This window comes from Zonotrichia albicollis, chromosome 7 (genome assembly GCF_047830755.1).
Source record: "Zonotrichia albicollis isolate bZonAlb1 chromosome 7, bZonAlb1.hap1, whole genome shotgun sequence".
NCBI classification, from domain to species: domain Eukaryota; kingdom Metazoa; phylum Chordata; class Aves; order Passeriformes; family Passerellidae; genus Zonotrichia; species Zonotrichia albicollis.
Window position 1 is genome coordinate 30,158,328 of NC_133825.1, and position 26,743 is coordinate 30,185,070.

At 38.5% G+C, this 26,743-nt stretch overlaps 1 long non-coding RNA gene across 1 annotated transcript in view; it reads left to right on the forward strand.

The window, feature by feature from the left end:
* Nucleotides 1–26,743, forward strand: part of LOC113460880 (uncharacterized) — a 70,576-nt gene that overhangs the window by 26,071 nt on the left and 17,762 nt on the right. The gene's annotated exons all lie outside the window — the stretch shown is intronic.

The following is a 26,743-nucleotide window of genomic DNA, read 5'->3' on the forward strand; positions in this document are numbered from 1 at the left end:
GTAAGCTCTACTTTAAAACAGGTGATTAACAGTAGGAGTGTGTCTTTATCTGTTACTCTTATTTCAAAGCCCTGGAATGGTAAATCCTATGAATGACTGAAGGAAACAGTGAACTCCTGAGTTCTTGTAAAGTATGATTGTCATTTCATCTCTACTGAAACCTGTATTTCACAACAGGGCCATTATTTGCAGCACAATGTTAGATTATGGCTATGGGAAATTCTACAGTAAATACTTAGAAGCTGCAGATGTATAGGTACATTGGCATGCTGTGATCTGTTTGGGCTGCCTGCATATGCTGAAATTATATTAAATTCAAAAGATTTGTTTCAACTCTTAGTGCCTTGCACATATGGCACTTTAGAATTTCTGACTTGAATTTTTGAGTTTGCCAGTGGTTCTTACTTTTGTCATTCAGGCATGGAATAGGGTGTCAGTGCTGTTACTCTACTCACAAAAATAACGTCCTAATTCCTTGAGCACTAAATCTCAGAGAAACTGGAATGTTTTAGCAATTCATGGTTAGGCTTATACAGTTGCTTTCTCATTCCAGTACTCTCCTTTTAGACAAACTTCTTCAGAAATCTAGTAGTTAATCGAGGCTTGAGACTAGTAATGTCTTTCAGAAGGAAAAGTGACTTACTGCCCATTAAAGAAGGTGTGAAATATTGGCTACTTTGGCAGACATGTGAGTAGTCAGATATATTTTAAATAAGCTCTCAAGGAAGAGCTTAGAGCTGGGCTAACAATGAGAAATCTAAACAGAAGTATCTATTACTTACGTAGTCAGCCTGATTTCATGCATATTCCTAGGACTTGACAAACATCTAAGCACAACTTGCCAAAACTTTTGCTAATGGAAATCATAGCAGGAGTGTCACAAAACTGTCGGAGAGTGCCTAGGCTCTCATGGGACAGCTCTGCTGTCCCATGCACAGCTGAGGTGATTTGGACTGGCATGCAGGCATGACCTCATGATAAACTCACTGATCCTCACTAGGAATTAATCATTTGGCTACTTGTTGCCAGCAGTTTATCACCAAGGGGAAGAGACTGCTGTCTTCCGTTTGCATATCATAAGGGCAAGTATATTTATCAGCAGTGTTGACCAGAGACTTCGCAATGAATTTATGAGCTGATTTCTGCAATTTCTGAAAATAGTACCATGTAAAATTTCCCCACTAGTAATTTATTTGTTTTAAAGATTTGTAATATTACAGTGACCTAAGAGTTGCTTATTTTGGTTTTGTCTCTTTCTAAAAGTCTTGTTCAGCTAAAGATATGGAACTCTGACTCTCAGAAAGTTTGAGCTATCATGACTTCCTCATAAGGAAAAATTATCCTAATCAATAAGATATCCATTCTTATGAATTGTTATTCATTCTACCCATAACAAAATGCTTTGCCATGCCATTGAAGAAGGACATAAAGCAAAAGAAACACAAAGATATGAATGTTTTCTTTTGAAATAAACCCCTTATTTTATCTTCCTAAGAAAAAATATTGTATAACACTTACAAAATGGTACTGCGTTTGAATAACCTCATTCAAAGACTATGGGATGGCATAGTGCATTTTGAACAAATGTTACACAAACTCTGTGTGTTCTGAGATGTTATTGTCTTAAGTTGTGAGGCTGATTTTCAGCCAACCAGCCAAGCAATCCTTGGAAATACTACAGGCAGCAGGAGTCCCGCAGGAAGTGGTATTTGTGATTCAGTCAGCGGCACCTTGCCCACTGAGTCAGTGTTGAGCCAAAGTCCAAATGCGTTTCTAGAGCGTGGAATATAAAACTGAAGTCATGACTGCTGCAGCCACTGGGAAATTCACTGAACTATTGACGAGAACAGGGATATTAACCGCAACATCCCAGATTCCAGACAAGGATAATGACAACTTTCCCCCACTTACTTCACTGGCAGAATAATTCTAATTTTTTCTAAGCCTTGTACTTTTTTTCTGTACTTAACAGATCACTGTCCTCTAGGCATGTTGGGAGGATGAGTGCTACAACTCAGATGTGCAGTCTGTCTTTCTATGGGCTATGCTGGAAATGCCAGGTGTGGCACCTGCAGTTTTGTAATTCCATGACTTATCCCACTTATAGATGTCAATGGACACCATCATCGTAACCTACCTGAGCTTTTCCAGCTAGTTCAGTTTTGCAGCTGAAGGGATGTGCTGAGGCATTTGCAGTACATTTCTTCTCCAATTCATGACCCACTAGATGGGCACAGTGACTCAGAACAGCTTTTTCTAAACAAAGCTTTAATTCATGGGTAGGAATTGAACAAACCTCAGCTAAGTTTTAAGCAAAGATGCTCCACATATTTAATCTTTCCTACTGGCTTTCACATGCCAAGTACAGAATTGTTCTCTACTCATTAGGTTTTCTGGTGTTTTCTTTTTTTTTTTTAATCCAGTTGTTATATATACTTTAAAATGTAACCAATGTAAGTCTTCAAAACAGATGGTTAGTGTCATTCATCCACACACTAATTTACGTGAAGGTTTGTGGCAGTAAATTTTGGCATCCAGATTTCCAAAATAATGCCAAAAGTTGCCGTGAAAAATCACAGCTACAAATCTGAAGTTGTCCAACAGGCAGTCTAAGTGCTGTGACCCTGCATATTATTGATGATATAGTACTTAAGGACATAAGGACACAAAATTCACTTCCCTGGACTCAGCACTACCTCTGAGCACCTGCTAGATCTGGACTTGCAGGTCCAAGCCTCTTTGTTCTTCATTCCATTGGAGTGAGGAATAGAGGGTTATTCAGTGTGAGAAACAGTGACAAGATTTCACTCTGAAACACATCAAGTTCACATGGTGTCATATGAAGAGCACAAAGTTTATGCACAGCACACCAATCAATCCTGGTCTCTTCCCTTCTCCTTCCTTTATCTTTTCTCCCCCCTTCAATACAAAAGTTTCCGCTTGGTCATGAAGGAAATGAGGGAGCCTGGATGCCACCCCAAGGGAGAAAGCTAGAGGAAGGGCTGGGTGACTTAGTCAAGCAAAGGGGAGGAGAAGGAAATGATCATTGAAAAATAAGGTTCTAAATACAGGATGAATTTGGATGAGAAATATGTGGAAACATTTCTTTAGAAGTGAGAAGTGGGAATAATGTATGCAAAACAGTTTCATCATATGCAATTGTAAATGGAGATTTCAAAGCCTGGGGTCTTGTGTGAAACCAACTGCCAACAATGAATTACAGTGTTGATTCTCACTTTGTATTGTACTAGAAATGCCTATTTTTATGGAACTCCTGGGACCACTTTGTCCTATGAGTCTGGTTGACCATAACTCCACTTTGAGTGGAATTCTCGCTGATGCCTTCATCTGTCATATCCTTGCAGCATCTTTCTTTGTGGCTTCCCTCTCTCAGATATGATGATTTAGGCTGTCTGTATTCTAACACTTAAAAACCCACAGCAACACAAAAAACTGATCATGTTGTAAGCCAGTTACCATATTGGTGTACTTTGCAATTGTCTATTAGTATCTGTTTAGTTAGAAAACCAAGGAATTGTTGATATTTATACTGTGCTAACATACATTAATGTATTCAGTGTTAGCCCATCCTAAGGTTTTCCCTCTTTTACAGATCTTTGTTGGTTTAAATGCTGTTTTTTATGGTATTTCTTCAAGTAGCACTTCTCTCATAGTTCTCTGAGCATCTATAGGAGCCAGCCAAGCCGCTTGTGAGCCTGCTGGGGTTTTGTAAGTGCATTGCTCTCATTTTATAATGCTGAAAAGACCTGCATGGTGCAGAAAACGAAAACCTTTTAAAAGTTCTTCAGTCAGAAATGCTGGTATCCTACACCTATATTGCCATAGCGTGGAAGCTCACAGCTGACAAGAGCTGTGTGATCACAGACAGTGGAGCCCCTTTGCAAGCACACAGGCTTCCTGAAAAATTCTGCTCTTAAGAGCTGGCAGAAAAGAAGTGAAAAAATAGTAACAGTTTTAGATTTTATGACTTGACTACCTCTTTCCTATCCTGAACTTCCTTTCAGATATCCTTTCCCATCCTGGGCTGCATCAAAAGCAGAATGGGCAGGAAGCTGAGGATGTGATTGCCCCCTTCTTGTCCACTCTGGTGAGACCCACCTGGAGTGCTGTGCCCAGCTCTGGGGTCCCCAGAGAGGACATGGATCTGTTGGAGCAAGCCCAGAGGAGGGACACCAAGCTCATTAGAGGGATGAAGTGCCTACAAGGCAAGGCAGAGAGAACTGGGATTGTTTAGTTCCAAAAGAGAAGACTTTGGGATGACCTTGTTGTGCCCTTCCAGTACCTGAACGGGGTCCATAAGAAACATGGAGAGAGACTTTTTCAAGAGTACGTAGTGACAGAGCAATGGGAATGACCTCAAGCTGAAAGAGAGTAGATTTAGATTAGATAGTTGGAAGAAATTATTTTTTATGAGGCTGGTGAGGCACTGCAACAGGTTACCCAGAGAAATTTTGGAGGCCCCATCTCTGATAAGTGTTCAAGGCTGGGTTGGATGGGGTTCTGAGCCCTGATCTAGTGATGTGTGTCTCAGCCCATGACAGATGGGGTTGGAACAAGATGATTTTAAGGTCCTTTCCAACCCAAACCATTATAGAATGGTTCCTAGCCTTTGGGGAACTCTGAAGATATCAATACATGCTGAAATAGTTAGTTCAAGTTGCAAGGAAGAGTTAGTAGTTGAAGACTTATTGGAAAGATCTTGCATTGCCAAGTAGCTAAGGCAGCTCAATCACCTTGGGAAGATTTTTTACAGTGTATCAGTGAAAAGTCATTGAGTGGACAAAGTGCATTGTCCTTTCCTGTACTAAGCCAGGTTTATGAATAGGATTTTTTCCCCTTCCTGCACTCTGCTATTTCTGAGCCTCATGGTATTGTGAACAGGAAAGTGTTATCTGTTTAAGAGTTGAAAGGGCAGAATTATTTCACCCTCTCCTTGAAAATGCAGGTTGAAGGTAAAATGGTTAGAGTATACAAAATGAACAGCTGGCACCACTCATTGATGGCTGTTATCATTGTGCTTATAAAACTCCCTGGCTTACAGTGAACCTCTTCACTTTATCCAGCCCTGATCAGCAAGAAGAAATTAGGTGCTGTATCCCCTAACTGTAAGCTTATTAGCCAGGGTACACACAGCTCTCTGGAATGAAGATTAAAAGACTAAAAGTCAAATACTGAAAAGAAACATGTCTCTCACCCACAAATTTTTTTAGGTACATGGGGGCAACTTCCCCATTTCCTTCAGACACATAAACAAGAACACAGTGTTTAGTGGCACAGGAAATTTCTGTTTCTTTCACTTCCTGGGAAAGTACTTTTCGTGACTTTTTTTTTTCCCTGTAGTGAAAAATCTCTGCTAGCAGATTCTTCTACACATTCAGCGTGCTGACAAATGATTGTCAGTTCATTCCTTGAAAGCAGCTAATGGAGTTGTTTCCAGGTACAGGAAGATGATACATTTTCACAGGTCCCTTTCTAGCTGTGAGATTTCATTCTGGAGTGTGTGGCAGTAGGAGTAGCCTCCAGATGAAGACCTCTGTCAGATGCAGGCCTCAGTACACCTGCCTGTTACTTGTCAGCTGAAGATGCTCATATCTTGCCTGTCTCTGTCTCACATTCATTTGCCTTAATTTCTTACCTATAAGTGCAAGGGGAAGGTAAAGCTAATTTTTCAAGGTCCTAAGCATTCAGACTGAAGAGTAGGACAAAGACCTGGCCATTATTATAGAGCTTGAATTTTAAGCCTGAGGTTTCCCCAACTATTGCCTGAAGAGATCTAGGTTATTATTTACTACAAGTCCCTATTTTGCTATTTCCAGTGATCTGAAAAAAACCCAGACTCTTTGACACGTAGCAATGTGAGAAAAAGATAAGCTCAACCATCTCCCCTCCAAGCCTTCCAGGGAGAAGTAATTTTCAGGCCCACTGGGTCAATGTACCCATCAGCAATTTTCAGGAGTACCATGGACAGCAAAGACAGGTGCTGGAAACAACCATATCTTTAACATTGCAGCCATTTATTCATACCAATGACTGCACTTCTCTACTATTTTTTTGAGTTTCCATGGCTTGCTAGGGAGGTCATGAATATAAATGAGAGGTGGGCATATGTTTGCAGCTATGAAAGGAAGTAATGTAGGGCAAGCTCCCTGTTGAGATGTGATGCACTTGATCAGGATATTTCTGAAGAGTTTTTGCCAGTGTTTCATGGACAAAAAGTCAAATACCTTAGAAGAGATGATATTAAAACTTAAGGCAAGTTCATTGTCTCTGATGGAACTTCATACAAATTTAGTTCCTTTTCCCTGTTCTTGTTTCAAAATAAAACGTTAGAAATAAAAGTCCAGGCTTAACTCTTTTTCTCTGACTTGTCAGAATTGAGTTCTGTTTCCAAGTTGTGTTTTTAAATGCTTATGAACTATCAGCTTTAAAACAGAACAAAAGTTGATCATTTTGACCTTACAAGAACTAGGATGTAGCAGACATCCTGAAGCCCATTTCATTTTGTAAGTAATGAGACAGGAATGAGTTTCACATTGTGAAATTAGTTTGCTTCAATTCAACTAGTAAGATTAATTTTTTTGGCTGCACAATTAATAATTTCCATTTCTTTAATTAAAACATCATTAATCCTTTCATGGAAATAATTTCATTAAGGTCTTCTAAGAAAAACAAATATTTTTAATGCAGCTGCTTGCCTCAAAATTAGCAGAATGTTTCACAAAGTATTATTTTATGAAGATCAAAAGTATCTTCCCCACCTGGAAAAGATGTAAAGAGAAACAGTTTCATGGAGGAAGGCTAGAGATCATCTTTGCACTGCACTGGTCTGTGAGGATAGGAGCTAAACCTATTGCCAGTAGGATGTTTTTGGGAGGAAGCATCTTTTCTCAGAGTTCCAGGCAGATCAATAAACAAGTTTCACCTGAAAGTAAGGTGTAGCTGGATATAACCACTCAAGCAGCAATAAATGAAAGAAGTTTATCTTTCCCATATTAATTCTAAAATTTATCTGACATGGTAGAGTGGTGGGTTGAAATGACATCAATGATGTCCTCACAGGGAAGAAATTCTGTGTTACTCCAAAGATATGCAGAAAGCAAGGTTTCTGTAATATGTTTAAAAGTAGTCTGTGATAACATAATGAAAGAAATTGTCAAACTCTAAAGCAAGGGGCTTAATTACTGACGCTGTATTAAAAAGCAAGGTGTACTGCATATTATCTTTTGTCCTGTTATGGAAACTGTTTATTATCACTATTCCAAATAAGCCAAAATTTGCAAATACATATGTTTCAGGAGATGCTAGCAGTATGAGTTTCTCAATGCAGTGCCTTTTGTGTTCTTACTGCTAATCTGCAACATCTCAGAACTCACCAGTGCATCCTGCTGCGTGACATCGCATGGGCATTTGGTCACGTTGTATTTGAACTGATTTGGGATAAACAAGAGGGGGCTGTACAGTTTTGTTTAGATTTTCAAGATTTTTAAAGTATGATAAGAATAGTCCAGTGTGTTGAAATAAATGCCTTGTGGAGTTCAAAATCATTGCTCATTTATCTTGTAATCTAGAATTAATCCTGACAAGAAGTATGTAAACACAGCTGAAATTGGTTAAGATATCTTCTTGGGTAAAAAAAGAAAGAACAGGGGTTTTATTTTTGAAATAAAATAGTAGTGAACAAAAGAGTTCTTAAAATTATTTAGTTATTACCTGATTAACCAAAGTGACCATTTAAATATAGGAAGATTGAGGCAAGTAAATTCTTTATTATTGTGAAAAGTAATAAAACAAGCAGGCTTTGGAAGAAAGATTTGTAGCTGTCACACACTATGTCCAGTTCTTGCTAGATTTGAACTAAAAACACATTAAGGAACATAGCTATTTTAGGACACAAACTAAAAAGAACTATATAACTCCCTGCAAACTGTATCTGGAACTTCCTGAAATCTAGGTGTGAAGAAGAGTTGCTATTGGTGTTCCTGAGGCAGCTTTACACTTGCTAGCTTATCTCCATCTAGTAGAGCTGCAGGGACAGGGAGGTTCCAGTGTTAGGTCTGGAGTCCCTTCTGGCCATGCAGAGCTCAGGCTACCCCAGCTATGCTGGCAGCAGTGAAGAATTTGTGCTAAAAGCTTTTGGGATATGTTTACACAAGTTGTATTGCCACTGGATTGCCCTCTAGACACATCAAAAGTGTGAAGCCCACTCAAATCTCTTCTGCACATCCAGCCAAGTTAAAACCATTTCAGCCAAGTTAAAACCATTTCCAGGCTGCTTTTCTGTGAAGTCCACCACTGTCTCAAGTCCACAGAGCAAATCTCATTGATCTCCAGTTCTCTTGCAACTCTTTTTGCCAAGGCTCACAGACAGATCTCTGAGCAGCACTGTCCTGCTGCCCGCTCAAGTGCCAACTCAGTGATGATCCAGCCTCCAGGCACAAAGGCAGTTAGATAAATTATGTTCTCACCTGAAGTATGTGTTTCCTTGTCCTATGTAATTTTTGTATCTCAGTTCTGAAGCTGTATGTGCTTCTGCCATTCAGTTTGCTGAGGTGCATGAAACATACTGTACTGAGGACGTTTGTCATAAAATTGTTTGTTGACTTTGCACTTGAGTGCAGGAAGCTCTTCATTGAATCACTAACCTAGAAGAGGAAAAGCAAGGTAGTATGACCAAAGTAGCTGACTGATGGAGGACCATGAATTAGTCATATTTACTGTAGTATGTCATATTTACAGTAGGATGTGTTCCTAAGATAGATGAGGGTACTCTGAGAAATTTGTGTGAAAGGTATCAGTGACTTGTCCATTTTCCTCCTACCTCCATCCTGTGCTCTATCTCACCACATTCAACTATTTTCCCCAAGTATCTCATGAGGGGCAATCTTTCCCTGAGCAGGCTGAGTATCCTCCCACAAAGCTACCCTTGTACCATCAGAGGCATGTCCAGCGGGAACCATTATTCTGTCAGCTCCTCACACCTCTTGGGGTTTTGCTTACCTCCTCTCATCAGATTGTTTGCTGTTTGAGACAGTCAGGTGGTTATTGAAACAGGTTGTTTTTCTGGTCTGAGTGCTGTGTGGGGTCCTTTACTTATTTTTTAGCTGTATGTTAAATGCTGCTGATTTGACTATATGTCCCACCAATTTATTCACAGAAGAGAGAGACTACAAGAGTGAGGGGTTCACAAATTGCAAGACTAGTAGCCTGTTTTTGTAAGTCAAGTTGCTGTTTTCTCCTAAATTACAAAAAGAATTTGAAATTTAAGGCTTCCTGTTCATCTTGGTTTCCATCTATGTCTGAGCAGTTCTATCTGATGATAACCCCACATTCAATAACCAGTGTAGTTCTCTCAAATATGTATCATAAGAACTCTTGCTGTTTTTTAACTGCTGAGGTAGAAGTGAAACTCAGAAATTGCTCACACTAACATCTGGGCTGAAAACTCAGGAACACCAAAGTACTTAGTCCCCAGGTAGGATTTCAGTGAAAAATCAGTATTCACAGATGGACTAAAGAAACTGTCACAATGTCTTCACTCTCAAATTCTTTCACAGACTTGACTAATACTTGTGATTAGAAGAAGATAAACAACTTCCCATTTTAACTTTCAGGTGTTTCAAAAGAACTCAGGCTGTTCTATCTGCAAGTCCCTGCTTATTGTTTCCCATGGGCAAACATACAGCCTAGAGCTGTGCAGTCTTGACAGCTGACAGCAATTTTGCAAAGATGCTGTGGTACTACCAGATATTGTGCTTGTCACACTGTGTTTTAAAAGAAAAGTATTCAGTGCATATAGGAAGAAAGCAGCCTTGCATTTTTGTTACTAATGTATGAATACTACTTAAATAATTAGAAAAATTTCTGAAAAATGGTAAACATCTTACACTGTGATGAAGTAGCTCAGTTTCGGACTGGTCACTATACTGATCATTTACAAATAGTGAGTCAAAATATGTCCCAAACCACACCCTTAAAATGCCACTGACGTCACAGTTTGTGACCTTCAAACAGTTGTATTCACTGTTTTCAATGATGCAATTAGGAAATGTAATGATGGTGGTATTGTATGCTACTTTTACAGAACCTTTAGTTGTAATAGTGAGAGCTCTGGTACAATTAGTAGGAGGAAGTAGCACGAGTATTCACAGCAAGCAAATACTTCTCGGTGTTGCTTTTGGTCAACAGGTGTTCCATTTTTCTTTCTTTCTTCTTTTTTTTTTTTTTTTTGTAATAAGGAAGAGGGCCAACTACATTTAGTCACTTGATATGAACTGGGGAGAAGGGCATCCAATTTTCAAACCAGCTTTCCCTCAGTCCACTAAAAATTTTTTACTAAAGATAGAAGTAAAAGTAGAATTTTATTTACCTTTCTCATTAAACAAAATTTAAAGTATTTAAGTGCTTCCTAGCTAGCAGATCAGCCCTTTTTAAGTACAAAAGGTAATATTAAACCCATGTCTGTAAAACTGGCAAATACAGTTTAAAAATGGAAGAGAGATCAACTTGTGTTTTTTCCTGCTCTCCAATATAAGTGAGAGGTAGAAGGAAAGCTGTGGCAGAAGCTATAGCTAAGGGTACATATTCCACTGATTGCCAGCTGGAGCTGTCATCTCCCACACCCTGATCCTTCCTGTGAAGACAATCACAGGAGCACATTTGATTTCTTGCAGCTCTGGTCATTACTCATTTCCAGTTGTGCCCTGGAAATCACCTGCTCTGTGCAACTGCCGGCACTTCGCCTGCGCCGAAACCAATCCCACACAGAAATGTAAGACAAAGTCTCCGTGCAGAGTTTTAAATTTCCCCTGAATAGTCTCAGAGTTAATTTTCCATAACACATGATCCAGAAAAAAAACCCTAATAAACATACTACCTTTCTGGGGAACACCTGATGCAAATTGCATCTGATATTCTGCTTACATGAATGCATAAAAGAATGGTTTAGCTGCAGCAGGAGACACCAGAAGTTTAAATTACATGGTTTATAGGTCAGTGGAAAAACAGGGTGCAGATTTAAGTCTTGAGTTCCATTCCAGGGCTCCATTTAGATATCTTCAAGTGAAATCATGTGAACATTGAAGTGCCCTGAGGGCCGTGTGTGTGACTGTGCATGATGTTTTTGGTTTCATTATTTCCATTTTTAATGGCTCCAGAGTAATAAATCCCCTCAACTATTATTTCTGTCGGAAAATATTTAGAAAAGTAGCCTCCTGTTCTAGAAAACACAAGGTAGTTATGAAAAAAATCATTAATAAAAACAAACCCTTTTGAAATTAAGACCTTTCCTGATGCCCATATTTCTCTGACTCCTATACCAGACTTTCCTTGAAAATTACAACCTTATGATTTAAAATAAATGATAAATATTTGTGTTTTTATGTTGTTGCATAGTCCACATTCTTTCTTAGCATTTAATGTGTTCCAGTTTATAAATACAAGCTATTACAGGAATCCTTAGCACTCACTAATTGGAACAGCTTTGTTTATTCATTGAGTTTGAAATAAAGTGGCCTGCCAAAGTATCCTCTTCTTCCCCCAGCACTTGGGCCATTGCATTTGCTCCCACATCTGCTGCCTCTGATGGAGTCAAAGGAGCTCTGGGTCATTCATGGTACATTAGTTTAGTTTGGGTGTGGAGTAGTTTTTAAGATTACGTAAAGGACCTCAATATGTGTGTTCTATATTTAGGAATAAGAACCTAGCCAAAGTCATGTGCCATACTAGGGATTCACGTCCATAAGGTGTATGCAACTACCTTGAGTACATTGGAATGCTGAGGGGTTTTTTAAATGTGGCTCCTTCAGTTCACCTTTTTAATGATTTTTGGAGTTTGCATTTAACTCTGATGTTGACTTAAGTATCTTAAGCTGATCACCCCAAAACTTTGTTTTCAGGTATTTTTTGAAAGCCCTTGCAATCTATACATATTTTCTTTATTAGTCCTTCAAAAACCTACAGTGGAATAAGATTTTGTGGTTTTAAACATTTTATAGATGCATAGGAAGTCATGCTTAAAATAAATTTGCAACTCAACTAATATAGCATTATTTGGTAGAAAAGGAAATGAGAAACAAACTTATGGGAAGTTCAGGTGGCAGAGCAAGGTAATAAAATTGAAGTATAGAAAAAGGCATCAATGACACTAAAATAAAGATTTCCCAAATAATTTCCATCAACTGCAAAGTCAATTCCTGTGTATCTGTGTCCTCTTAACTCATAGACATCTGCCCATCTAATAAATATCACAAATATTGACAAAATGCAATCTTCAGTCTTAAAGATGATATGTCTATCACAAGCAGTCTTTGCTATGGTATAATTGGAGGTAATTTTTGTGGAGATTAGGGGTTTGTGTTTGATTGCATTCCTCCATTTGAGACATAGTAAATCAAGAATTGTTTACTTTCCAATGATACATGGTATTGGCATTCCAGCTGGAATGTTTTGGCTGCCAAAAATGTGTTTATATGCTAGTTCTTTACAAAACAGAGCACTTGAGAAGTGAAACCTCAGACTTTTAAGAACAATATATGCACACTAAACAGCACCAGTCCCATCTGGTTCTTCCCAGCTTTAACACTATTATCAGCCATTATCTGTCAATTCCTGGAATTAGTTTCTCCACCAGAAGAAAATCTGGATTATTGTTCTTTGAACTACCGTCAGTCAGTACTGGTAATGTTGCACTTTTCTAAGTCTGATATTTTACAAATCCTGCATTTTTCAAGCAAAATGTTGTTAATTAAAGTTAAAGTGGCAAAAAAAAGAGCAGTGTTAGGAAAAACAGTTTCCTGTGTGAAAGACAGAGTGAGTCCAACAACTGGTAATGGTAACAGTATCTTAATCTGATTACTGCGAAATGATGAACGGATCTAAAACTGGAACTGTTTGGAATAAGGACTGCCACTGAACACAGATGTTAGAGTAACTAAGGCCCATTTTTTCAAAAGAAAATTACAAGCATCTTCATGTGCTGGTTTATGATCATAGATGTTGTGAGTCAGTAGCAAAAACCCCTGAACTTCTGTGGAATTTGAACTGAAGTCCAAATCTTCCAGTCTCTGGACTGGAAAGATGGTTAAAGAACTTCATGCTGCATATAAATTAATATCATTACACCCTTAAACCTATATGAAGTTAATTCAGCAAAGGTCTCTCATGTGCCAAATATACAAAGGGATAAATAAATTTCAACAATTCTTCTGCCATCAGTCGCTTATTTTCATATGTCTTGGAAGGGAAGGAGAAAAGGCTAAGGGTCTGCTTGCCCTCAAAGTGAGAATGACTGAAGATTGCCCTTTAGCTAATTTGATACTAATAGGAAATACTAAATGAACTTCAACATGTTTTTCCTTAAGAAGAAAACACACTTCCACAGGCATTTAATAAGGGTAATGCAAGGGGATCATTAAGAGATATAAAGTGAGCAGTTTTCCTCTGCTCTACATACTCAAAGATTTCTCAAGTCAATGGGGATTAAGATGGGCATGTTGGAAAAGGCAAATATCATCCTGCTGGGACAAGTGGAGGTGCAATACAGATGCTAGTGCCTGCTAGAAAGAGTAGAGAAGTATGTGTGGGGCCTGCTGCGAGGAAATATTTTAATTTTAATAAAAACAGCATCATTCTGAAGTCTGGATGAATTTTCAAACTTTTGGACCATGGAGGTTAAGTACTAACTTCCAGAATCTTTATGATTTTGCCAGGATTAAGTAAAACATAAATTGAAATTATGCTATCTGCTTTCCTCCTTAGAAGCCATACCATATGGCTTCTTCTCAGGTGTCACCTTATCTGAACTTGAAGGCACACAGGAGGATAGGCCACATGCTTGCAACTCATATGACTCATTCCTCAGATCCAACATAAAACTGACCTTTCTTTGCATGTTCAGTGTTTCTGATGGCAAGGAACAGTTTTTAGATATACCTGCCCCTTTGTGACTTTGCTGATCCCCAATGGGGTGAAAGGATTGCAATTGCATGAGCAAGAGGACTGCCTAACATCAGTCAGGTTTTCAACATCTTTTTCAGCTGCTTCCTTTATTTACGCTATTGTAAATAAGTTTATGCAATTGTGACTTGACGCTAAGTCTCTCTTGCTTTACATAACTGTGGGCTGCCTTTCCTGACAAAGTAGGATGTGACTTAAGTAGCCTTGTAGACTGAATAGACTGTCAGCCTTGTAGGGTCATCTTTATTCATTTCCTCTGCACAGATACTGCATTCCGTACATTGAGGACTCTCTTGGTCTGTTACGTGCAGTTTGTTAATGACTACTAACCACCAGCCAACTTGGTTTTTTTTCCCTTGAATTTACATCTCAGGCCTTGACTGATCTATCCACATTCCACATTCCTTCATGAATTTTGTGATTTTGTCTCAGGTTTTTTCCCTCTGGCCTGCCTTTTTTGGTGCCCCACTTCTATGACATTGATTATTTGACAGTTGTGCTGTTTCAGAGTGTCATTGCATTGGTACAATGGATCATGTTTGATCCTGTATCCATGTGTGCTCAATTTCAGTTAATTTAAATTCCTTTAAAAAGAACTGGAGGAAAATACACCAGTTTGAAAAAACATTTGCTCCATTCAGTTCCAAATAATTATTTTGGCTACATGGCAAGGTTTGAAAACCCATTAAAGCCACACAGCAGTCTTTGATGGATGAATACAGTAAATTACAAATACAAATTGAAATACAAATTTTTTCAGGGATAAAGAGGTAAAATATTACAGATAATTAAGAAAAGGGTTAATGCTGTAAAATCAAACACAAGAATACTGTGCCAGCTTAAGTTTATTGGGAAAGAGAAGCCAGTGGTTTGGTTAGCCTGGAGGATCACGAGATGTTAGGAAACATGAGGCAATGTAGACAATTGCTGTGACTGCAAACCAACTTTCTGTATCTATCTTCTCTGTTAATTTTGGAGTTGCACCTCAGACATGCTTTCTCCTTGTAATGTACATTAAAAAAGAGATCTCCAAAAGAGGGGTGCCTCATCAAACCTGTAGCTCAGAAAGAAGTAGTGCTCTTAGGAGGTAAGCAGTATCTCAAGCTTCTGAATTGACTTTAATTTGAAGTACAAGAATGTTAAAAGCCATGCTGCTCCTCAGTTAAAATTGCTGCTGATGCGGATCAGAATTCATAATAGTGCTCTTGTGTTAAAAAATATTCCAAGGCTAAAGCAGTGTTTTATAACACAAAATCTTACCTTTATTCCCAACAATTTTTGAACCTGTAGCTGCAATAGAGAGAATGTTGGAGGATGATGTTCTCAAAGTAAGACAGAAAACAGGTTTTGCAAGGGTAAATCTTGCTTCTCTTATTTGACCATGTCAGTATAATGAGGAATGAATATGAATGAGATTATTTAGTTTTATGTTTTAGAATTTTGATTTTAATATGGTAAAGAACTTGAATAATCTTGTGGTAAGAACCAAAAAAAATTCTGAAATGGAGTAAAATAAGTAACTTTTTGGACCTTCTGTTGTTTTTCCTGCATATTGGCATAGCTACTCTGATGGCATTGATGTGGAACTAAGCCATGATTATACTGGTTTGCTCTGTAATGGAAATAGTCTTTCAGATCTGGCTTCAGCTGTTGTTTTTCTGATAATTGCTTACGGAATTCATGGCAAATCTGTATAATTTAGGGACATGTTCAGAAACTTAGCCCAACTTAGGAAATAAAATAATCCTCCCATAAATTATGAGTATATGGAGAAAGCTGTCACATTGTTTTCCTGACTAGTTTAAAAGCTTAATAGTATTGATCAGACAGGACTTTGTCTTTTTTATATTAGATACAGTGTGATAGTTTGAAGTACCTTGAGTGCAGTTCTGGCACTATGCAATGTAAATGTATTTTGATAACAATATTCTAGAGAAAAAATATGTTGAAAAGGACAAATGGAGTTTGGTGAATCAACATTGCAAATACTGTAAGACATAGAAGCACAATCATTTGTGAGATTTCATTCAAATAGTTTTCAGATACTTGTGAAAATGTTATGTTCACATGACCCAGTGACTAGATATGAAGAAATCAGAAGTGACTCATTAAATATTTGCAAACCAAAAAAGCCTTCAGTGTGAATGTTAAAACCAAACCCATTTACAGTGCAGTCTGTCCTTTATGGGGCTGTAACAGACTTTTTGTTGTATGCAAAAGCATGGGATTTTTGGGGTAGCCATTGATGCAGTTACTATGATAAACCCCCCTGTAGCATCTTTTGTTACCAGATACCAGTGATATACTGGAAAAATAGAAGTTTCAGATCTTTTCCATTGAATTCAGGAATACTCTGTCAAAAGCTAAGTATGCTCTTAAAATTTTGAGACGAATCTGAATTTTACTAGTTGAATTCCTGTGCAAGTGAAGCAACTTTTCCTTGCCTTTATCAAATGAACCTGAGTTTAGTGAATCTCAAGAGGCACAAATGGCATACTGGGATGAGGCTGGCATGCTTATCAGTTACTTGTCTTCATCTTAGTTCAGCCACGTTAACCAGTGGAGTTCTATATTTCCTAAACTCGGTTACTTCTTGTCTGAGATTGCCCAAGAATCATTTATATAACCCCAAGGGGTTATATGAAAGGAGTCTATAAAATATCCAAGTCTGTCTTTTCTGCAGGATATAATGCAGATGTGCAGTGGTTTACTCAGGATTTTAAAGAGCTCTCCATGAGTCAGTGTCCCCAGTATTGTTCTTGGCCCTTTTTTCAGAGCTGAGGTTGCTGGGTCCATCCTCTGTAACCTCTGGTTTTCTGTGGTTTATTACTTTGGAGGCCTTGTTTAGAAAACCATTCCTGTTTGACAATTTGTCTATTAATATGTTTGCCTTTAAGATCTTAGCATATCTTTGAAATTTCTTGTATGTTAACAAATTCTGTCAGATCAGGAGAGGCAGACAGGAAAGTTCATTCTGAGTGGTTATGTCAGATGCAGAAAGGGGAGCAAGAGCCATCGTGTTACCACACCAGTATTTTGTGTCTTACAAGTGTCTTCATCAAATTGAACGAAGGACAATTGTCTTTTCAGACAGATTTTTACAGGCAGTAAAAGCTCTGTGCTGGTTGTCTCTCTTATCCATCCAAGAACCCAGGATTTCCCTGGCTACAGGATTGTGTCCATGTTCTCTGTCAGAATCCAAGTTCTACTGCTTGCACTGTGTAAATCTAGCTCCTTAGCAGATGGTGAGGATGTCTATTTTTTTTCTCTTCTGCAGCCTACTCTTTGCAGGTTTGTAATCAGGAAATGAAGTTCAATTCCTTGATCCAAGGGTCCTAACCCCTGAGTATGGATGAGAGTTATGAAAACTTTATTTCTCTCTTAGTTTGAATCCTCAGTCATCATAAAAATGCTCTCATAAGGATTTTCATTATAGTAATATTTCCACCTGGGAAAACAGATCTTTAATTTCAGATGTTCTCATGAAGAAAATGTATTTATTGAATCTAGATACCTCTTATCTTCTGCAAGTCATTGAAGATCTCTTAGCAATTACAGAAGCCATTTCTGAAAATGGAAGAAAGTGAGGGTTGTGTTTTTCCTGGTTTTTGGATCTTTTTGAGACTTTGTGGCTGCTGGAGGCATCTTCCAAATAATACCAAAATAAAATATTGATAAAATACCGTTAATTTTAAAAGCTGTGTGTATTAGGATTAGTTTATAAGCTTTCTAGACAACATACTACTTAACCTAGTCCCTATTTTTGTATGTATTGACAAGGAAAATAATGTTTTGAGTATATTGTGATGTATCTGTTCAGTGACTTTTCTTTGACAGTCATGATTTTAAGCTTTAATATTCCCAGGAAATAAGAACTGAGGCTTAGGGAAATTAAATAAACCTGCAGTCATAGCAAATTAAATAGTTTAACTAATTCCTGGGCTTCTGGAGGCAGCATGTCTCACTGAGGCTTTGGGCTGTGTGATGGATTATAATGTTGGGCAAGGAATTAATTTATGGAGGGAATAATGTTTGTTAGAAAGATTTGAGGTTAGTGTGTCAAAGACTTAACCATTTCCATAATAGGCATAAACCAGAGAATATTTTTTTTTTATTGTTGGACAGAGAAGGAACTTGTGTTAAAGAGGAAGAGAATGATTTCCTTGAGGTTCTTTTTTTCCCGTGTTAGTATTTTTGTTTCTACATATCATAACAGGAATTGGTAACATTCACATCCACATGGTCTTGAGAAGGATGTCATCTGAGAGGCAGAGAGTTGTACATAAATTTTTAGATTCATTTTCTTTTATAGTCTTAAGTTCAGGAATGATCCATCTGCAATAAATTATTAAATTATAAAAATTAATTCTATTAAATTATAAAAATCATATTCAAAGGAACCTTGGGTTCATCCCTCTGTCCAAAAGCAGGGTCATTCTATCTGTGACATTGTTTCACCTGCTTAAAAAAACCTATGCTAACAGAGGCAGTATATGTTCCTCATCAATTTATTCTGATGCAAATCGGGCACTGCAACTGGAATCCATTAGCTGTTGTCCTGTCTACCATGGGCATTTAAACATTTTATTTCTAGATTCCTGATGTACTATAAGACTTGTATGGCACCCACCTCTTGCCTGTGCCTGCTGCAGTGTGTCTGATGTCTGCCCACAGGCAGCATTTCCTGAGCCCCTGAATGCATTGCTTGGGTTCCTTCTGTCTCCTGCTGGTGTGTGCCCTTCTGGGCACCTCGAGCCACGCTCAGTGCTGCAGCTGAGGCTTTGCAAGTGCCCAAGGGGATAGTGAAGTGGGATTATTTCCTGTGCTGTTCAGACCATACTCCAATGTAGACAATGAGTACAGACCCTGCTGTTTTCACAATGCCATGATGTTGTTGACTCATCTGTGAATGATTATAACCCGGGAATCTCTTCCCACAGACCTGCTGCTGGCACAGTAGGATCCCAGCCAGTGGCATCTTCTCATTGAAGCTCATTTTCTTGTACTTGCCAAAAGAGATTAGCATTTTTTAAAAATTGTTTTTTTAGTTTGCCAAAATTTCCAAAATTATAACCTGATCTTCACCCTATTATTTGATCTTCACCCTCATACCCTACTATTTGAGTCTTTCATGTTGAATAATGATAATCTCTATTCTACCCTTCTTGCTGTTTTGAAAACATTAAACAGTCCTGGGTCAAAGACAAACCAGTTTTTAAAACCCCACCCAGTGAAACCCCAACCCATATCTACCCTATGACAATTAAAACAAAACCAAAAAAAGCAGGTTTCTCTGGTTTGCTCTGAAGAACATTTAGTGTGCCAGGATAAGAAATCTGGTACTTGTTGATCATGCAGGCCAGCCTGCAGAGGCTGTGCTATCTGTGACAGAAAAAGAATGTGAAGAGCAGCCTCCCTGCACGAAAGGAAATTGAGGTGTGGCTCTAGATGGCCACTGCATGGCCCTGCTCTTCAGGGTGGGCAGGCTGAGTGACAAAGGTTGACACCGAGGAGTCACGTATCCTTTCACAGGCCCCGCCAGGGCAGTCTCACATTCTCTGTCCATAATCCCTGTTAAAAAGTGGGACTGTTTAACATTGTTACTTCAGTTGATCTGATGTTCAGTACCATTAAGTTGCCAGTCTTAACACTTAATATATGAGGGACAAAAAGGAGGAGGAGGGAGCTGGGAGTTTCCCTGATGGTTTTAGGAATGCATTTGCTCAGTGCTGTGTGCATAGCAGGGATTTCTCTTATAGAGAGAAATTGAAATCCAATTCTGTGATCTCTCTTGGCTCTTTCAAGACTTTCTCAGTTTAGGGAAGTTAATATTTCTGTGCTTATTTTTTTTTTCTATGTGACTAAAATGATCCAGAAATGTGAAAATGAAAGGGAGGTTTGAGAGGTCATGTAATCTCCCTACTGAGGGAGGTTATACATTAGTTATAAATTCCTACATTATTAGGGAGGTTATACATTAGTTATAAATTCCTACATTACATAAATTCCTAGTAATAAATAACTACATTAGTTATAAATTCCTGAGACATATTTGTGTTCAAACCCCCTGTGAATGGGACTTAAAACCTCCACAGGTAACTTCTTCAAGAGCTTTTTTCTTAGTAATACAGTGTTTGTACTAAACCTCAGCTTCCACATATTGTACTTTTTGTTTTCCCTACCATCAAAGCTGGAGAAAAGTGCGTCACTGTTCTTTTAATAACATCTTCTCTTATCTTACAAACCTTAGACCTGGCTTTTTTCTCCTGGTCCTTCATGGTTATATCTTTTCCAGATGCTGTCATCCCAATTTCTTCAACCTTTTCTTTTAGGCCATGCTTTTGGTTGAGTCAGCATTCATATTGCCCTTCTCTGGTCTTTGTCCAGATCTCTGCCTTCATCTTTATTTTGCTTGTCTTCAAAGCAATACATATTGTTCTTCACAAGTATTCTGAAGCACTGTATTTTCATCTCCACTGTCTAATCCACAATGAAACTGTACATTTAGAATGAGTTGAGATTTACCTTTTTTGTATCCATCTTGATGTAATGACTTTATAATCAGGTCAGTATGGTAGGAGAGCACTTTGTAATTAAAATGTAAATTGTCTTGATTCAAGAAATCATTTCTTGTGAGATCTGTGTAAGTCACATATGGTGGAAATGAAAAATCTGCTTAAATGCATTTCTTAACTAGAGTTCATGAATTTGAAGTATTTTAATTAGAAGAAAAATATCCGTGGTGTTTATACTTCATCATGATACTGTGTAACCCTGGCAGTTTTCTAAATTTCTCCTCAAATTCTTGTTTATCACATACTATGATAAACATACTTGTTTATCACATTCTTGTTATCACAGACTGTGGTAGACTGGAAATAATATGTTTATTTTTAGCAGCTTGCCCACACAATCATGCAAATCTAGAGGATAAAATTGTCAAAACTTCTAAATATAAATACCATGGAGTTGATTCTGCAACAGATGGAAAAGTGCCGGAACTGCCACTGACACGAGGGCAACCTGACATTTGGGGTGAAAGTAATTTATTGTAGAGGGGTTACAATGCAGGGAACAGAGGGTTTGCATTTGGGAAAATTCGCGTTGTCTTCTTCCATATTTCCCTCTCACAGTCATGACAGCTAAGCAAAAACCGGAGGTGAGACAATAAAACGGCTTAATGAAGGATGGATAAGATTTTTCTGGTTTAAGTTCACGTTCAAGTTTTTTTATTCATAGGTCACATTTAGAAAAAAACACTTTTCACTTTCCTGCCACCCTTTCTTTTGAGAACAGACATTGTATCATCAATGACTTAATTCCAAATATTGCTCCACCACCTTTTCACAGTGGACATTGTCTATATCTTGATCTCCTTAGTCACAGGCTGTCACTTCTTTTCACAGAAATTAGGAGGAAGACATCAAATCACAACGCATTTGAACCCCCTCCCCATCCCCCAAGGACATATTTTTACAGAAAGAGCTGGCAGTATTTCAGAATTTGTAGAATTTTTCCTTTCCCTATGGGTTGAATCAGACCTTGGCCAAGAAAACCCAGTCATTAAAAACAAGCCATTGTAATAGCAGTGCAGCTGTCAGATGTAACACTGGGCTGTGAGTGGTGTTGTAGGTGGTGCTTCTAAGTAATTGTTTCGTTATTTCATTGTTAGTGAAGAGCTGAGGGATAAGGCTGAGAGAACGTGACCCTTAAGAGACCATGTGTCCTCCCATGTACAAGTCTCAGAGAATGTGCCAAATTTTCTTGCCCTGAGTGTCGTCATCCAAACCATGATGCAGGCACTGTTGGTCACTGAGCACTTTCCTGAGAGGAATCCGCGTCCTGCCAGCCTCGTGCCGCCCAGCGCGGAGATGTGTGAGTGCCGCCCTGGGTAACCATGTGCTGGAGCAAAACTGAGGGACAACCTGCTACCAACGAGTGCAGGCAAGCTCAGAGTAGCTCCAAAGGACATTGCATTTTAATGGTTTGTGGGGCTTGGGTCTTTTCTTTCCAGAAGTGAATGTTACAGTGATGGACCTATTTTAGTGCAGGTAATTTGCCTGGGAAGCAGATAGAGTGGTGAAAACGGAGAAGAGCCAGCATGGCAGAGCAGGATATTGAAGAGCTCTGATGTCAAGAGGAAGTGTTCCATCCCACAGTCTGCCCAAGTGGGCACTCCAAGCAAAGCACATGTCTCTCTCAGACACCATTTCCTGGTGTTAATAAGTTCATAAGTGGAAGTGGTCTGCAGGGGAAGTGATGTGTCTGTCACAAGTTTGAAAGTCCAAGGATTTGACTAGCAGAGTTTGAGGACAGCTATCAGGACTGCAGCTGTCAGTTCAGAACCGTTCTGTAAAATTCAATTTTTAATTCACCACATTACTGAGAATACCTTTTTTGTCGTTGTTGGGGGGTTTTTTGTTTGTTTGTTTTGTTTTGTTTTTGCTCTTTACCTTCTGAGCATGTCATAATTCTTACTTGCATAAGAAAGGCAGAGGTGCTGAACCCAAACCCACTTATGAGGCACTAGGTAAAGGAGTAAACAAATTAAATCAGCCACAATAAAGTCATGCAAGCCACACCTGTCTCCTGAGGCTGAATATAAGGAATTTGAAGAATTCCTAAAGTTAGCTGCCCAGCAATGTTGCAGCCTCACCTCCACCCCAGCAGCACAGATTCAGGGAACACTACAAGGAGGAAAAACCTAGATTAATTTCAGAAATTACGGAAGTTTCAATAAAGAAAGCAAAAAAATCTAGAATTTTGAGTTTATGCTGGTCATGTTTAATAAATTCGTGGAAACATTTGAGGTGTTACATAGACACCATGTCACAAAGTGGACCCAAAGGAGTCTGTGTAATAACTCTGTTTCCTTGCCTGGCTGGGTGCTCCTATGAGCTAATTATAAGCCACTCTTGTTTGTCAGTATTGCCAAATTTCACAATTTCATGGCAAGACTTTCTGCAGTTGCTTTAATACTTCAAGGTTGCTTGGTGTATCAAAGCAGTGGAGAATGTGAGCTACCTTTTTATACCTTCCTGATGATTGGAAAAAAGAATTGAAGCACAGGAGCATGGATTTCATAGAGGAAATTATAGGACCCACAAAATATTGTACTTTGAAAATGTCATTAATTGAAGCAAAATCTTTCTTTAAAGCGTTTGAGGTGTTAATTTTTCTTCTTGCAGTCATTAACAGACTCCCAATTGATGCAGTATGTGATACACTGTATTACAGCTTGGTTCTAAACATAGAACCCAGAGCCGTGGTTCTAAACATAGAGCCATGTTGAGATAAAGTAATGATGCAAACTTTTGCCAACTGAAGATTGCAAGCTGAAGCTGGTGGCTTGTCTTCCTTTCCTGGCTACTGATCAGTAGAGCCAAAAAATGAGATGACAGGGATAAATCTGCTTTTCTATGGATTTTGGGTAATTTTTGTATATTCCATCTCAAATTCAAACCCACCAACTTCAGCAGCTATATTGTGTGAAGTCCTGGCCTCTGCAGCAAGGTTTTTAAAGAACAGGCATCCAGTGAAATGTTTATAATCAGCAGGCACTGTAGTGAGTCACTGGTATGAGTCACTGACCTAGTTGTAGTGCACGGGATTGTGAAAATGGGGTCAGACTTCCCTCTGCCACTCAGACTGGCATCTGCACTGTGCAAAAGTGAGGATGTGGCCCTGCATGGTGGCTACTGGTAGGATCACAGAGCATGTCTTCAGAAGTTTCTCCACAGATTGAAGTTAAATGCCATATCAGCTTTAAATTAGAGATTCCCACCAGCAGCAACAAAATCTTTACAGTCCTGAACACACTGACCAGTGCTCTGTCACCACCAACAGTGTTCTCCTGGTGTTTTCCAAATTAAGGACAGTTATGAGCACAGCCAGAGGGGGCTGTCAGGCAGGTTGTATGGTTGTGGTTCAACCGGCTGTCCATCTAATGAGCTATACTGAGCAATATACTGAGCTACTTACCATACTGAGGGAGAGAGCAGCCTAGGTCAGCTATCAAAATGGCAGGCTCACCCTTGTGTATAGGTCACTTTCTTCCTGACCCATCACTTCCCCTTGTAAATATTTCTCAAATGATGGACAAGCATTTTGTCAGTTGCAGACATATGTTTGGTGTTGGTAGAAGTTTGATGTAAACCAGAGAGTTGTTATAAAGGGTTGATTACATTCTGTTTACTCGTCTCTAAGCTCATTTCCCACTGGGAACTGGGTGAAATGTATTTCACAAACACTGTGGAAAGATCAGTTTCAGGCATCTTTCCATGAAAATGTTCAATGAAAAAGAGCAATGTGGAAACTTACAGTGAGAATGTATGCACTGCCCAGGCCATGTACCAAAGGTAGACAGCAGCCTGGTGTGGGAGAGACCATGAAAAGAGATGAGGCTGGCTGGTAGCAAGAGGCTTACAGAAAAGAGGAGACCATGGAAAAGAAAGGGCTTAGTTGCAAAACCAGTCAAAGGGTGAATGTTGTGGTGTGGTGCCCATTCACAGAGCAGCTGCCCTCAGCTTGACCACCAAATTGCTAGACAGTGAACTCAGTGAATCTCACAGATTGGACCAACCAGATGTCATAATAATTAATTCCAACTGTCCACTAATTGAAAACAGCATAGAGACAGCAATTTCTTGTTGACAACATTAATAGGAAATCATCTTTAGTTGGAAAAAGCTCAGGTTTTATAGTTTTGAATAAATGCAAAAGGAAAGAATAAAATTCTGGGTTCTAAGATAGGCTTTGTTAGTAGTGTTTGCCTCTTTCAGAAGAGACTTGCTCAGCAGCCATAATTTTAAAATATGCCTTTCAAAGCTGGTGTCTGTGTGTAAGGCACGGCTTCTTCACAGGTATGCATCTGTTTATTAAGAAGCAATAATTTCAAATCATATTTCAAAAATACGTTGGAATTTTATAAAGGTTTTCCAAAAACCTTACCATAGGGGTGCTTTGTTTCTTTTATGTCAGTTCTAACTTTACTGCATAGTGTAATTATCCTTGAAGTAAATCGTTCTTAGGCAGATTTTTTTTCTTATTTAAACATGATCTTTTAATGTGCATTTTTGGCTGAGGATTTAAATGCCCAAATTGCATTTAAATGCTTTAGGGCCAAAGCACACAGTTCCTGTAAGTACTGTTGCCTTTATTAATGACTCCATTGTTCAAAAGATCCAAAGTGAAGCTTCTTGTCTGCATATTCCTGATCTGTTTTTCACTTTATTTGAAGGGCGTTAAAAATGGGGAAGGCAAAGATTGTGCTTGTTGATACACATAACAGTGCATGAAGAGTGCTGGACATTCTCTTTTATAGGATGAAAACCTGTCTGTAAAGTAATATGGGAGTCATTTGCATCTGATCTCTAATGTTTAGGTCTTTTAATTGACTAGCAAAATCTGGTCCTCAGGATACCACAGGAACTTAAATAAGCAGAGCTACTTTGTTTACATAGTGCAAATGGGAGCAAAATTTACCTGCAGCTGAGATATGATTGAGATTTATGTATTTCATCAGAAAAATATTAGTATCACTTCTAAGATTTTATATTTATATATATATATATATATATATAAGAACACTATCACTTATAAGATTTGTATGTCATTAATTGTTGATAGTTTAAGAAATTGTTCATTAAAGAATTCACATATAATTGTTGCAATTACATTCCTCTATGCTGCCTAGCACTTTAAATGGAAATCTCAGGACCTGGTTTTACAGTTGTTTGCCACAAGGAAGTGGAGAAATTAAACAGATAAATAATTAAGGAATTAGTTTTAATGGAGGCTTAGGAGTTTGGTTAATTGTTTGGGTTTTTTCAGTACAATTGATACTTGGTATTATAAAAAAACCTCAAGAACAAAGCAGCCAAAACCAACCAAAAGAAAATGCAAACAACCGTCTAGCACTCAGTGTCTTTAACACAATAACAAACATTTCTACAGTTCAGCACTTGTGAGCAACCCTAGAATAGCAAACCTGTGCAAACAACTCCGATCTTCTGAGAAACTTTGAAGTAAAAAATTATTTTGTGCAAAACTCAGCACTCTGTGACCATTCAGATAATGGTAAACCAATGTTCTCATCTCAGCACTTGCCTGCTTTTCTGCAATAATATGCCAGTGTGAATGTATGACAGAAAAAAACCACCAAAAACCAAAAAGCCAAACACTTCAAGATTTCTTTTCCAAGTTCATATAGAGTGAGTAAAAATAGATTTGGTCATTTATAAATGCATTTTATAATATACAGAATCAAGTGCAAGGGGATATACCTGGAATTTCGATATTCTGGAATACTTGTAGCTAGTACAGGAAAATGTGATTTTTTTTTTCCTCCTTACCAGAATCCTGAGACAACATTAAATAAAGAAGGGTGAGCTGGGTTGGGATAACTGATGAGCTGAGATTAAGTATTTGTTCCATTCCACAGCAACTTCAGGTGTAATTCTGCTGTTCACCCTGATGCTTCCCGGGTGCCTTTCTGGCTTTTAGCAGTGTGCTGCAGGAAACCATTTCAGTGTGTGCTCTGTGAGTAGCTGTGTGGCAGGGACAGCTGGACAAACTGCTCCAGTCTACAGAGCTGGCTTCCATCCCCATTCTTTCCTGGTCAGAAACATGACTGCCCTTTTCCCATATTCTCTCTATTTCTGACTCATTCACTGTTTCTTTTTATATACAGAAAGGAATTGTGCAGGAGAGTCAGAGAGTTCTGCAGCTTTGTGCTGCTCATTCAAAGGCAGTATCTGGATACCTCTCT